This window comes from Phyllostomus discolor, chromosome 11 (genome assembly GCF_004126475.2).
Source record: "Phyllostomus discolor isolate MPI-MPIP mPhyDis1 chromosome 11, mPhyDis1.pri.v3, whole genome shotgun sequence".
NCBI lineage: Eukaryota > Metazoa > Chordata > Mammalia > Chiroptera > Phyllostomidae > Phyllostomus > Phyllostomus discolor.
The window spans coordinates 12831669-12846556 of record NC_040913.2 but is presented as its reverse complement, the minus strand read 5'-3'; positions in this window follow the sequence as shown (position 1 = coordinate 12846556).

Below are 14888 nucleotides of genomic sequence, written 5' to 3'. Positions count from 1 at the left end.
TGTAAGGCAAGTAAAGGGTACTCGTTTGTTTTTTGTTTTTATTTTTTTCCTGAAACAAAGCTACAGAGTAAATAGTTTGTGCTCTGTGTGGACTGTAAGACCTCTGTCAGAACTACTCAACTGTGCAACTGCCATGCAAAGCAGACATAGAGAATGCATAAGCAAATAAGCGAGTCCACATTCAATGAAACCTTATTAGCTGAAAGAGACCATGGGCCAATCAAGAACTAGAATGAGCTGACATTTGTATTACACATTGTTATCTCAAACCAGGTGGTCCAAGCTAGTAATATATGTGTGTTATGAAATAGGCACAGGGAGATACATTTAAAGTGTACTTTTATAATAACAATGTAGAAATGAATCTAAGGAAGGAATTTTTAAAAAGGGGGGCAGTGATGTTGCACGTATAATTATTGGAGTCCAATGTATGACATCACAAAAAAATTAAAGAACGTTAGTGGTGGGGTTGGTTTCAAAGCCAGCCTGGAAGTGATTTTGAGTTAGTCCCACAGGAGTTGATGACAGGTTCTGCAGTGAATTGCTGGGAACAGGTGACGAGTGACTTAATCTAAGCAAGTTGTGTGTATTCGTGGTAACCACAGCACCTTATTACTGCAGTACATCAATGTGAAAAGCCAAGGGTCAATTAAGATTCTATAATTATATGAGGATAATGATTTGAATGCCAACACTAAAACTATATCACATGTAACATATAACATTAGAGATATGTGTTTAAATATACAGATAGGTACAAGTATGCCTTATTGGTATGACAGCAACACAGATATACACATATGCATACATACATACATTATATATTGTATATGTATGTATATGCACACAAGTAGGTTAGAGATACATGTATAGATATAAATGTAAGTATAGCTATTGCTGTAGATACTTGGCCATACAATCTTTGTTACTAAGATTCCAAAGGAATCATCTATTTTAGATTTGTGTAATGCCAGAGTTTCTCAACTCAAGTGTAAAAGTAAACATACATCTATTATCAGTGAGTATATTATAAAATAAGATAGAACTTATTCATAATCAAAGGGCTTTTACATGAAGAAAGGACATCCTTCTACACAATTGACTTCCTGAAGTAAAGTAGTGTAAGAAGCACAGGAGGGAGCCTGTTTCATTACCACTCTAAATCAGTAGAAAAGCGGCTTTGAAGGAAAGTATAACAAAAAAGTGTTTTTAAATAATTATAATCATACAACACAATTCAAGTGTATACTGTCTTATTCATATTTAGGTTTTCTGAAATACAAGTTTACTTGTGGTAAGTTAGGGACTCATTATATAATAGTTCCCTTACTAACACTGTGCAATATTATGGTGTCATTGAAAAACATAAAATTACCCCATAGAAGGTAAAACATTTCTCTCTTCTCCATAAACCAATCTATTAAAAAAGATAGTTTGTTATGCACAAACTCATTTTAGCCCAGTTCATTAATTGACGTTACATTTGCTGAGGCGCGAAAACTATGATTAGCCAAATTACTTAAAATATTTTGCCCAAATAAGAGTGAAATAATCAGAGCATTATTTTCTTAATTACTAAACACCTTAGTTACAATGGTTGTTGAATTTGTGATATAATAAGAACATAGTTAGTAGTTGCAGTATAAATGAAATGTTTGGATTCAAACATGACTCAAGGTAGAGTGATAGCATCTATACTTCACAGCTGCACTCTAATGCCTCGAAGCAAGTTAATTATTGAAACAGATTTTATCCTTCTATTTTCTATTAAAACTCTTTGTTACAAGACAATGGTTACTTCTATAGCTGTTATTTTTCTAGAAAATTCAAATTACTTTTATCTGATTGAAATGTCATTTGCACATAATTTAAGAGTAACTGAAATCGGTTTATATTAAATATATGTTGGGTTGATTTTTTTGCTAAAAGGAGTAAGGGATAAAGGGAGTGTCACCAATTCCCATTCCACTCTGGAGAACTAACTAGCACCTTTAAATGTTGGAGAAATTAAGATTTAGGAATCTTTTCCCTTTGTGAGGTCCACATTTTATAGTTACTGGAAGCCACTGAAGAGGGGAGATAAGTGATACAGCGTTAGCTATTGCTACTGAGAGGAAGGATGGGAGGGAGGAGGGAGGGAAGGGGGCGGGGAGAGAAGGACAGTAGGTGTACTGCCATCTGGCAACAAATTGTCATTGGCCACTTCACACAGCTAGTTGCAGGGAGCATAACGACTTTCTGTCCTACCTACACATCACTAAATGGCTTTATTTCCGTGTAAATACTACTTTTTCTGTCTAGATTTGTGTCTGCGTAGGGACAGGACACTGTAGATCTTTATGTAGTTAGCCTGAAGTTAGACAAATCTTTCAATGTTTAGATGCACTTCAAATGTCTTACCTCATTGCTCTAGGGTCTTTGCTTTCAGAGTATTTACTTTCTGCCTCACTAATTATTCATTATGTGGGAGGGAGTAAGCTTAAACTCTCTCTCTTTGTATTTTACTGACCTTATCATTTAATTACTTTTGTACCTATTACACATTGGGTTTGAAAAAGAGAAAGACAGACATTGATTGGATAGTCATATTATTATTATTTTAATTTAAAGGATTTAATTAAGCATGATTACGTTATAGAACTTGGTCAGGAAAAGGGCTTAACAATTAAAATCCATTTTGTAGACTTTCATTCTCTTGCACTAATTAGGAAAACAATAAAAGGAAACATTGTCTTACTCAGGTCTTACTTTACACAGTCTAGGCTTTGCGCAGAGATGCCCAAGGATTCTACCCTGAATGAGAAGCAGTAGCCTAAACATTCACTTCTGGACCACACTGAATACGTAAGCAGATCATTGGTCTCAGAGATGACAGATCTGACAGAAGGTACCTAATCTTATCTCTACCCAGGCCACCTTGTTCAATTTGTGAAGGAACCAAAATCACAGTTGTAGAGAATTTCAAAATGCCGTATCACTACCCGAATTAGTTAATCTACGCTTACATATTTTGACTCCTAGCTAAAGAAATCCAAGCTCTCCATTAAAAGTTGATTGTCAGTTTTATCCAGAGCTAAGATAAATTTGTTCATAATGAATAGTTAAAATGACAAAAAAAAAAGAGTTGTAGTAATCTCTGTGCTTGTGGCCCTTATCTGTTAAAAATAGGAATAATATTTGCTAGATTAAATTTTGTGCCTAGTAAATAACTTGTTAAAATATATGCCACAATGTGTAAATATTAGGAAACATTTAGTACTTGATTAAAGAAATAAAACAAGGCATGGAGATTTGGATTGCCTTTAGACTGCCATCCCGTCCTCCAAATGGACTGGGAGAGGGCAGATTTTTCTATTTGTCTAATTGAGTAAGCCACTTCAATGTGCAGAACATTATCCACGGGCTTACAAGTGGCAGCAAAGTCCCTTCTCACCACTAAAGAGTTCATGTGCTAGGTGTGCATGGTTTAATCTGTATAGTAATGTAGTTATTTAGACGGAAGTCATGGATCGTACAATCACCATGGCTCTATGACAGATAATATTCTGTTTATACTCTCCCCATCTGTCCCTGTGGCTTGATGCCCATTCCTGAGTTAATCAAACCTTTTCCTGAGAGGGTCTGCCAAGAAGACATTGCTTTGGAAGGGCAACTGGTGAATTTTGAAAAAGCAAAGGCAATAAAAGAAAGGCAATTTAAATTAATTATGTTAAATAATTACGAAACCCCTGAACATTATATAATAGTTTCTGAAGAAAAGGGAGATATTTGGACAAACAAAATTTATGTGGACTTCATAACTTAAAAATACCCATTTAAAAATTGAGAAAATTAGTATAATTTGATTAGGAATACATTTTAGAGTAAGTCTTGTATCAAGTACATAACCCTAGGTAAAAATAATGTCATTCAAATGATACATTTAAATACTCCTAACTGATTTTATCTAAATTTTTAAAAGGCTTATCTAAAAAAATAGCAAGATATTCCTTCTTTTTTCTCTTTGTCAGAGAAAACTTTCCATGAATTTATGACGGTTTTTCTCTTGCCATAGGGAAACATGACTAAGTGATGTTGTTTTTCTCAGTTAGTAGTAAGGGATTACATTTTGAAAGTATATTTTGAAGGGGGCAATGATTTGTGTGTTTCTTTTTTATTTTCCTTATCTCTGGTACTGCTATTACAGCCAAAGTCCTCTGTACCTTTATCTAATTTTATTGTCTAATCTCTATTATCTAGTACATTTCTGATAGCATTGTCTTTATTCATACGCTATTTTTTACTGTAGAAGCATCTCATTCTGGAGCTCAGAGATATCTGAAGCTGCTCCGGTAGAATGAATTGTATGTTGACTTACAATGGACCTTTTGCAAATCTCGCCAACATTTTAATCAAGGCATCTCATATCATAAGTGATTTATAGGCATTCAATTTTTTTCATAAAATAACCCATTGGTTACACATTAAATATATTTTCTCTATTCAAGTACAGTTGTAAATATCACATTATATGTCTTACGACTCAGGTTTTACTAATAACTAAATATGTCTGGTAATGGTGGCTCTTGAAAAAAGTTTTGGAAAACCTGCATTTGCACTAGACCGTGAAAAATGAGTAGGCATTAAGCCAATTTATGTTGTGGAGCACTGGTATGCTAAATAGGAAGCACTTGGCACTTTCTACTGCCAATTGAAAAAAAAAGATTTATATAGTGGAGGTCAGGGATTCGAATAAGAAAGATGTATAATGTTGCAAGATATATTAAGGAGACATTTCCTGAGTCCCTAATAATTGCACGTTTTAACTTTAAGTATTTCTTGGAAATAATTCTCAGTTTAAATACTCACAGTTATGTTTATAATGAAGAAAGTCTAGTCTCTTTTCATTTGATTTTCATGCATAATTACTATTAATGCTAATAAAAGTCACTAATCTTTACTCATGTATCTCAGATTTATGTTAATGGAGGAGCCAATAGAATTTTCAGCAGTCACTCCATATTTGTATATTTCTATGTAAGTCACTTTTTCTTTCAATCATCAAATATCACAATACATCTGATGCTTAAGTCACACATGCCCTTTTAAAAATCTAAAAAAAGAAAAAATGATAATAGTTGAATTTATATGTGGTAAAATTCTAACTCCAATGAATCACTAAAATAACATCCGTTGTTAAGTTGAAAAGAAACCAGAAATGTGCATTTATTAAAAATGTCATAGTTCTGAACTTGGTTCACCAGATTTCATTATGACAAATCTGATATTTAGTCTTTGCCAAGAATACTTAATAGAAATGAATAATTATTAGGTGCAAAGAGTAAAATGGAAACAAATTTCAAGCTTCTCTATTTTTGCAGAGGAAACATATTAAGTGCTAAGAAGTTGCAAACAAACACACTCCAATTAACTCAGTTATTTTTAACCACATACTGAAAATTCTAGTCGTTCCTTTTCCATGAGAAAAACCTTACTTTTAGGTATCCAGAGAATCAGAATATTGATTATACTACTAAGTTTTCTGTGAATCCAGCTTAAATATAAATAATATTGACACTTAAATGAGTTTTCCAAATCCTAATTGACATCACATTCATAGTTTATTCAGAGTTGGCCTTTGAGTTTTAAAAACATATTGAAACTATGTGCCATATAAGAAGAAGGACACCAGTGTTCTCCATTTTTCAGTGAGTTTAAATGTTAACATAAAAACATGACAGTTTTATGAAAAATAATTTAGAAAATTTATTTTTCCCTAAATGTACATCAGTGTCATAAAACAATATTGCTACTATTATATTTAAAGACTGAATTAGACACATACCATTATATATACATTTATATAATAGTTTATATTATATAATATATAAATGTATATAAGATGTTTACATGTAATATTTATATTATATATATCTCATTAGTGTCATGAAATAACTCTATTGCTACTATTATATTTAAAGACTGAATTAGGCACATACTGGCCAATATCCTTCATGACTGATATATGAATGTTGGCATATGGAATATTGAGTTTATAAATATGGAATATAATTTGATTTTATTTTAAGATAAATAAACTTAAGTAGCACAAGTAAATATATGGAGGTGAGCAAAAGTAGGTTTACAGTGTGAGGACATAAAACAGAGTTTATTCTTGTACTATTATTTATTACATATTATATTATTTTTATATGAACATCTATAAACCTACTTTTTTCTACCCCTGTATATTTAATTTAAGAGACGATCTTCAAAATTTCAAATTATGAAAACCTTAGGAGTCTAATTTAATAGATAAATATGGTAATATACAGAAATAAGCTGTCATTTATTATAACATTATTATGGGTTAACAGAACTGAAAAGTCATTGAACTGATTTTTTTTACACATTAACTAGATTTATTCTAGTGCAGAATTAGGTACTAAATTAAAAATCTAGTTTTTTTTCAGCTGAAAAAGCAGATTTGTTTTCCATTACAGAAGGAGTCCATGAATTGAAATGCAAAACAAAATATAACTGTTATGAGGAAAGAAAATTTGAGTAAGCTAATAAAGCTTTGAAGCTCCTGTATACTTGTATTATGTCCATGGAACCGCATGGTAGCTACTCATGTCTTTAAAAAAAAACTTATTTTCTAATCTTGAATAAAAAGTCATAATTATAATCAGAGAGCTGAGGGTGTTTCAAAAAAACCTTGCATATTTTCAAAAGCATGCAATCAAAATCCCGAAAGGGATTAATGAAATTTGGCAAAGTCACACTTAAATTGTAAGGAAGAGCAAAGGTCACTAATAGCCAAGAAGAAAAATAAGAACAAAAGGAAATACTTGCTTTAAAATATTTTGAGATCTATTATGACCATATTAATATTGCATTGCGAGTACAGGGATAGGGAGAAAACAAAGTGATGAAAAAGCCAAATGACCTCAAAATAGAGGTATAAATGGACACATGCACTTCATTTTAGAGCTTGTCCTAGAGATGACTAAACAGATCATTGCATATTCATTAAGTGTCTTTAGGACCATGGACAATGCTCACAGGGGACAAAGAACCATTCAGATTTGATTTTTAGCATACATGGTGCACACACATTCATGAGGGGAAAAAATCACAGTGAAAGTTCCATAGATATAATTTTTAAGCATTCTACGTGCATTGTTTTATTTTTATGTTTTTTATTGTTGTTCAAGTACAGTTGTCTCCAGTTATACATATTTAGAAGGCAGTGCATAATTTAGGACTTTTAAGAATGTATTAAACACGATGCAACACTTGCCAATAATACAGAACACATTTAACATACTTAAATACATTTAGGCAAAGGTCTCATGTGTATACATATACAATATAAGCTGAAAAAGGAAAAAAACAAATCAAACACCGAGGAAAAGGTGTATCTGTGAATCAGAAAGGAAAATATAAAATGAAGATAGCAACTACAAACAGAAAAGAGTCAAGAAAAGGCATTTCACAGAAGATCGTTAAGTGGCCGGAACACACATGAGAAGCGTAGACGGCCAGGGACTGGAGTAGGGGCTACTATTAACACAATGTGCTGCCACGGCAGTGGGTAAGATCCCAAGCCTTGGCCTAACCACACTGCCCCGTCCCCACTCTGCTCTCACAGTCCCTGGTCACACAGCCCCATTACCAAGTGGACCCAGTGTTTACATACCCCGCTCATGCTTGAGTAGCAGCCATCAGTGCCCTGCCACCCTCAGAAATATGCAAATAATCACACAGGTCCTCCAGCAGAGCCCAAGGAATACCTCATCCTCTCTGGGTGCTACAAAGTCTTCGCCACTCTGTCCCTAGTTTTTCTCAGAGTTGCCAAGGGCTGACCCACCCCTGTGGCTCAGCATGGAGTGCCGGGCCTCCTCCACAGTCTCTGAGTGTATGTATGTGACTAATAACCTAGTTTTGATCTCGGCGTTCCGAGGTTCAGTGTCCTGAGTTAGTCCATCCCATAGCCCCAGGGTGGAACCCCTTCCTCACCAACAGGGTGAGTAAAAGATGAAGGAAACAACGACATTTAAAAGTACCATAAGTATTGTTTGTAAACTAACCATTTTGGCAAATCCTGGAAAAGTGGGCCTGTAAGTGTCAGGGAGGCAGTAAGAACTGATACTCCCCAACTCCAGGTACTGGCTTCTGCCCCTGGCTTTGCTCTTTCTCCAGCTTGCAGAGCCAGCAGATCCTGGGACTTCTGGTCTCCACAGTCAAAAGAGCCAATTCCTATAACAAACCCTATCGGCTATCATCTATCTATATCTTATGGTTTCTGTTTCTCTGGAGAACTCTGACTATACACAAGACGTAGGAAACTGTGACAAAATAAAATGCATTCACTGCTTAACACAAATTTAAACATTTTAAAACATGATGACAGATAAAACAAATTTGTTTGCAGCATCTGTCAGGTGTTAGTTTACAAACCATAGATTGTTTTAGGTTTCTGCTTTACTCTTTACAATAGCAATTCTGCCTAGCAATGACATCAAAGGAATGTAATACTGACTGTGTTTGGGGGACAATTTTTATTGTTTTGTGGACCTTTCTAATGAATAGACAATTTCTGAACAGTTTTAGACTCGCAGAAACATGGAGCGGAAGGCACAGAGAGTTACCCTACACCCACCCCATTGTGCTCTCCCCAGTCTCCCGTGTACTTAACATCTTGCATTAATATGGTACATTTTTTATAATGAGTAAGCCAACATGGAGACATCATTTTCAAGTCCAGAGTTCACATTAAGGTTCACTCTATTGTACACTCTGTGTGTTTCGACGAATGTATAGTGACAGGTGTCCACCATCACAGCATCATACTGAAGGATTTAACTGCCCTAAACCCCCTACGTTCTACCTATTCACCCCGCTTTCCCTCCATTCAGTGTCTGTCAACCACTGATCTTTTCAATGTATCCACAGTTTTGCCTTTTCCGGAATGCCTTATGGTTAGAATAGTACCATATGTAGTCTTTCTAGGCTGGCTTCTTTCACCTACTGATATATACAGGTTTCTTCATATCTTTTAGTGGCTTGATGGCTCATTTTATCAATGAATAATATTCTATCATATGAATATACTGCAAATATTTATCCATTCATTTATTGAGAGGCATCTTGGTTGCTTCCAAATTTTGGGAAAAAAAAAAACTTATATAAACTTTTGTGGTCAGGTTTTTATGTGGATGTAAGTTTTACACTCCTTTGGGTAAATACCAAGGTGTGTGATTATTGCAACATATGGTAAGAGTGTGATAAAATTTGTAAGAAAAATCTATAGACTTTCATAATACCCATACTATTTTGGATTTCTTCCAGCAATAAATGAGAGTTCCTATTACTACACTCCATTGCCATCATTTGTTGTCATCAGTTTTTTGGATTTTAGCCATTTTAATAGGTACATACAGGTATTTTGGTATTGTTCTAATTTGCAATTCCCTTATGCAGTGATTTTCAACCAGTGTGCTGCAAGAATTTTAAAACATGCCATGCCTGACTATTTAGTCAGGGGTACTGACCTCTTTTATTTTAAATTGTCAAATAAAAAAAGGACAACAGCCAACACAACAATAGGCATCAGGTGTAAATGAATAAAAATGATGTACTTTTTTGTCACATTGGCAAAAAATTACATTTTTGTCACATCAGCAAAAAAAGTATATTTTTTGGTGTGCTGCAGAATTTTGATAATTAGTTTATATGTGTACCATGAGATGAAAACAGTCGAAAATCACTGCCCTAGTGACATAAACTGATTTTTAAAAATTTGGTCCCACTTCCTTTGTTGCTCTTGCAGGGAGCATTGGTCTTACAGAAGATTTACTTTCAGAAGAAGCCTGTCTTTAATAGTTAAGAGTATTCTTGCCAGTTTTTTTGGAGCTGCAATTAGGTCCCTCAATATTTCTAAAAGATCTATTTTACTAGACAGAGACGCTTTAACATTAACTTTTTGAATCACATAGGCTAAGTTGAATTTATTTTGGATCTTCCAGGACCTTTTGCTAACTTTCTTTTCAGACAAACATTAGAAATAATAAGCTTTGATACGTTCGTTAATCTCATTGTTAAATTTGTATCAAATTATAGTAATATTTTAAGTTTTTAAATGGACAACTTAAGAAAGTAGTTTTCTGTCCTAGCTGATGATGAGACCTCTCTAAAAGAAATGCATATCAAGTTGGGTGAAATTTCCACAATTTCAAATTTTGCATTTTGTGCCCTATATAATTTTTAGTGAGAAGACAAAGTTGTATAAAACTAGATTTTTTTCTATGTTAAAACTAAGAATAAGCCCTGGCTAGCATAGCTCAGTGGATTGAGGGCGGGCTGGGAACCAAAGTGTCCCAGGTTCGATTCCCAGCCAGGGTACATTCCTGGGTTGCAGGTCATAACCCCCATTGATGTTTCTCTCTCTCTCTCTCTCTCTCTCTCTCTCTCTCTCTCTCTCTCTCTCTCTCTCTCCCTCCCTTCCCTCTCTAAAAAATAAATAAATAAGTAAATAAATAAAATCTTTTTTAAAAAAACTAAGAATATATTGTGGATAAAGTCTCTAAAGAAAATAGCAGTATATTATTTGTATAACTGAATTAGGGGAAAATAGTAATATATTTGAAAAAAATCCCAGGGGTAGAGGAGGACGTATCCAATTCTGAAGAATAAATTTGCCCACACAAGGGAATATCACTATCTCCTAAAAATATTTCAGTCTAAAGATACTCATTTAAGATAAAATGATACATTAATTTTTTCCTTAAGGAAAAATGATATTTTCTTCTTAAAATTATATGTCAATATAAAGTATAGAAGCTAATGCAGGATTTGAAAACTATCTTCACCCCAGCAATTGATTGTACTATTAATGCTATTGTCATTTTTGATTACTAAACTAAAGTCTGTTGTATAGCAGATGCTAACCACATCAGGTCGTGAGTTGACTGATATATTCTGTGGCTCATTTGTTAGTAATTCAGAGATGAGGATAACACACATACATTAAAAACGTGCAATATATTCTAAATATGATTGATTCTATACTTTTGCATTCATTCAATGCATTTTTACTGCTTCTTTGGCTTCTAATTTTTAAACTTAAAGTGACAGGTTAAGGTATAATTGTAAAGAAAGAAGTTGAAATTTAACTGAAGGATGTTTCATTATAATAAATTATTTTTATTTCTAGTATATTACGTACCTTAAATTTATCTACCTATTTTGCATATTTCTTTTATATGTAAAATATACGTGGTTAGATACGTATATTATTGAGGATATTACTATATAAATGATATGTAATAGGAATGATATATATTATTTTTAGCAGCTCAATCTTACTTTGATATTTATACAAAGCATTATATGCAAAACTGTATGTCAATTCACAGAGTTTGAATTCACAGAAAAAAATTGTGAAATACTTAGGAAAATTAGTGGCAGAGAGAGAACATTCTAAGCCTAGAGACATATGTTCTAATTCGTTTTTATGGAAGACCACGTTAGTTGCCTACTCCACAATCTGATCTTCCCTCTTAACTCATCTGCCTGATTATCTTCATTCCGTGAAAACACAACCTTTTCCAGCCTCATTTGCAGCTCGATGTAGACATGTTACTAAATTTCGGACCATGGTATAAGTATGAATTACTTTCTTCCTCTGCTGGAACTCCAGCTGGCACACTGAACCACGAAGACAAGAGCCATGTCTTAAAAATGGTAGCAAACAAAAGAGAGATTCAGGGAACGGAAAACAGCATGGAGTTGCCCTACCAAACCTCGACTGACAATATCTAAGCTGTATGTGTCAGAGAAACAAATCGTTCTCTTTTTAACTTAAAGTCCCAGCTATTTGGATGTTTTCTGTTATGTGCTCCTGGAAAACCTGACAGATGCTTATAAAGGCATTTGAATAATCCACATGTATAATTTTTATATCCGTTAAATTGGAAGTAGAAGTCTCTCCTTTGTCTAAGTTATATCACTGTGGAAAGAAAATAAATCAATGAATGAGTAGAAAACAGTACAGTTTCTAAGAGAATCCTTGAGCAGTTGGCATTTGCTAAAGTTACTCTGCACAAGACAGGTGGTGTAGAGCAGTCAAATCATTCATGTACGATGTATGCTGATGATGCTAAATATGCTTCCTGACGACCGGAAACACGTCTTTGCCATTTATTTGCATTGTTTTCTATTATCTATAGTTAATATAGTGCCCTTTTAATTAAATAATCCAAGAAAAATATTGAATGAGAGATTGGAGAAAAATAATATATAAAGGTGAGCATATGTTTATTTACTGAGATTCACATACATAAAAACATTATAAAATATGCACATACTTTTTACATATAATTGTAGTGGCATTTTAGAAAGAGAAAGTGGTCAAGATATATGCTTCATAAGTAGACATAGGACTTTTATTAGTGTAATCTGATTTCTTCTTTTTTTTTCTTAAAGATTTTATTTATTTATTTTTAGAGAGAGGGGAAAGGAGGGAGAAAGAGAAGGAGAGAAACATCAATGTGTGGTTGCCTCTCATGCACCCCCTACTAGTGACCTGACCTACAACCCAGGCATGTGCCCTGACTGGGATCAAAATGCCAACTCTTTGGTTCACAGGCTGGTTGGTGCCCCATCCACTGAGCCACGCCAGCCAGGGACTGATTTCTTCTTGCATATGTGAGATATTTGGAGCGATGTGACTTTGGAAAAGATGGTGTGGACCTTTTTTAGAGAATTACCTTTGATCTTTGATGTTGAAAAGGAAAAGAGCATCTTTAATGTGGGTGACAGTTTATCTCTAATGAAAACTAAAAACTAATAGTCAGGTTTTTTAGGTTAGAAATAGTATCAGGTTTGAATTGAAACTAACATACCACTTAAAATAAAAACATGCCCTCTGGATGCTGCAGGTTTTCAGTGACATGTAAATTAAAGAGGATTACCAGTGTATTTCGCAAGCTCTGTTTTATAAAAGCATTTGGAATGTCACCAGTGTTATACATCAAGTATATTCTTGTAATGAAGACTTCAAGACACATGTGCATTCACTGTCTCTCAGAAGTGTACGGGGTCTTTCTAAGTGACTTGACATTGGGACTTTAATACGGCTTCATTTTAACACATGTCTGACTCAACTGTTTTTCCTGGAGAGACTGAAGAAGATGAAACTCAAAAGCAGATATCAGAACCTGGTGAAAAAACAAAGGTACAGCTATAGTAGATAACGAAGACTGAACCCACCTGCCTCTCTATCCAAGTCCCTCCAGGTGAACCTGTGGCATAGAAGGAATTTGTGCTGGCGAGTGTCCAAGAAACAGGCTTACCAGCTGAGAGAAGCCCGGAGATACCATTATACGTCTCCACCTCCCACTGATGTGTCTACAGAAATGTGGCTTATAAAGGGCAAAGAGACTTAAGCTGCTTTATGAGCAGTGGCTTGAATTTTAATAGCATCATTAGGCCATGGTGTGTGACTTATTGTCACTCTGAAATGTGCTTTATAAAAAAAATCAAAAGCTAATAAAAGAGTTAGGAGATAACTTCATCCATTAGAAGGTCAGATGTAAGAGTATAGCAAATTGACTGGTTAATTGTTCTCATTAAGCTCACAGGTTATCTTAAATTTGTATTAATATGACCTTCAGAAGAAAAATGTCCTGAGCATCTTAACAACAACCCACTTTTTTTATTATTTCAGTCCTTTACATTATCATGTGAAGAAACCAGGAATACAGTATGTTTAATCTTTCATTTAATTGTTTAGGATAAAATAATTACAAGTGCTCTGTTTAAAACATAGGCCAAAGTAATTTCTTTGTATATTTTGGAGATCAAACCCTTGTCCCAGGTATCATTTGCAAATATATTTTCCCATATGGTTAGTTCCCTTTCCATTTTGCTGATATTTTCTTTAGCCATGCAGAAGCTTTTAATTTTGATGAGGTCCCATTTGTTTGTTCTTTCCTTTACGTCCCTTGCTCTAGGGGACATATCACTGAAAATATTGCTGCATGGAATATCTGAGATTTCCCTCCCTATGTTCTCTTCTAGGACTTTTATGGTGTTGTGACTTATATTTAAATCTTTTATCCACCTTGAGTTTATTTTTGTATATGGTGCAAAATAGGTAAATGAATAAGAAATGATAGAATTTTAAATGCACCCATACAATTTGTTTTTGAATATTTTTATACATTTTAATTTATTTAAATACATTTATATATTTTATATTTTAAAACAAATTTCACTTTGAGATAATTTTTGTGTAATAGAATGCCCATTAAAAAATACCCCTACAGACACAGATAACAGTGTAGTTAACAGTGTAGATTGCAAGAGGGGAAGGGGGCTGGGGGAGCTGGAAGAGGGGAAAGTGGGGAAACTTGACTTGGGGTGGAGAATGTAGAATGCAATAAAGAGATGATATATTAAAAATAAAACACATGCCAAAGTAATGTTTACCTAGCTAAGGATTTAAGTAAAGCACATAAAATGCTTTGGGATTGTAGGATTTAGAAGCAAGGATGCATAGTCACTAATAGTTAATAGTGATAAGAAATTAACATCAAAAGATTGCTATTCTTTAATAGAAGAAAAGAATCATAAGAACTTGGATACAAAATTCACTGCATATGTTTAATCAAGTCAAAGCACTAGGATTCGATGTATATTGCTAATGAGATGTATTTGGTAAGCACTGCAGCAAAAGTGAGATTTAGTTTTTTCCTTTTTTCTTTTTTCTTTTTTTTTTTGGCACTCTGTAACAAGGGCTTCAAAGAGAAGTAAAAAAATGGCTCTTTGAATGATGGATGCTGGATCTAAATTAAATCTGCAGGAAAAAACGGCTCCCTTTTCTGAACTGGTGCTGAGGTGAC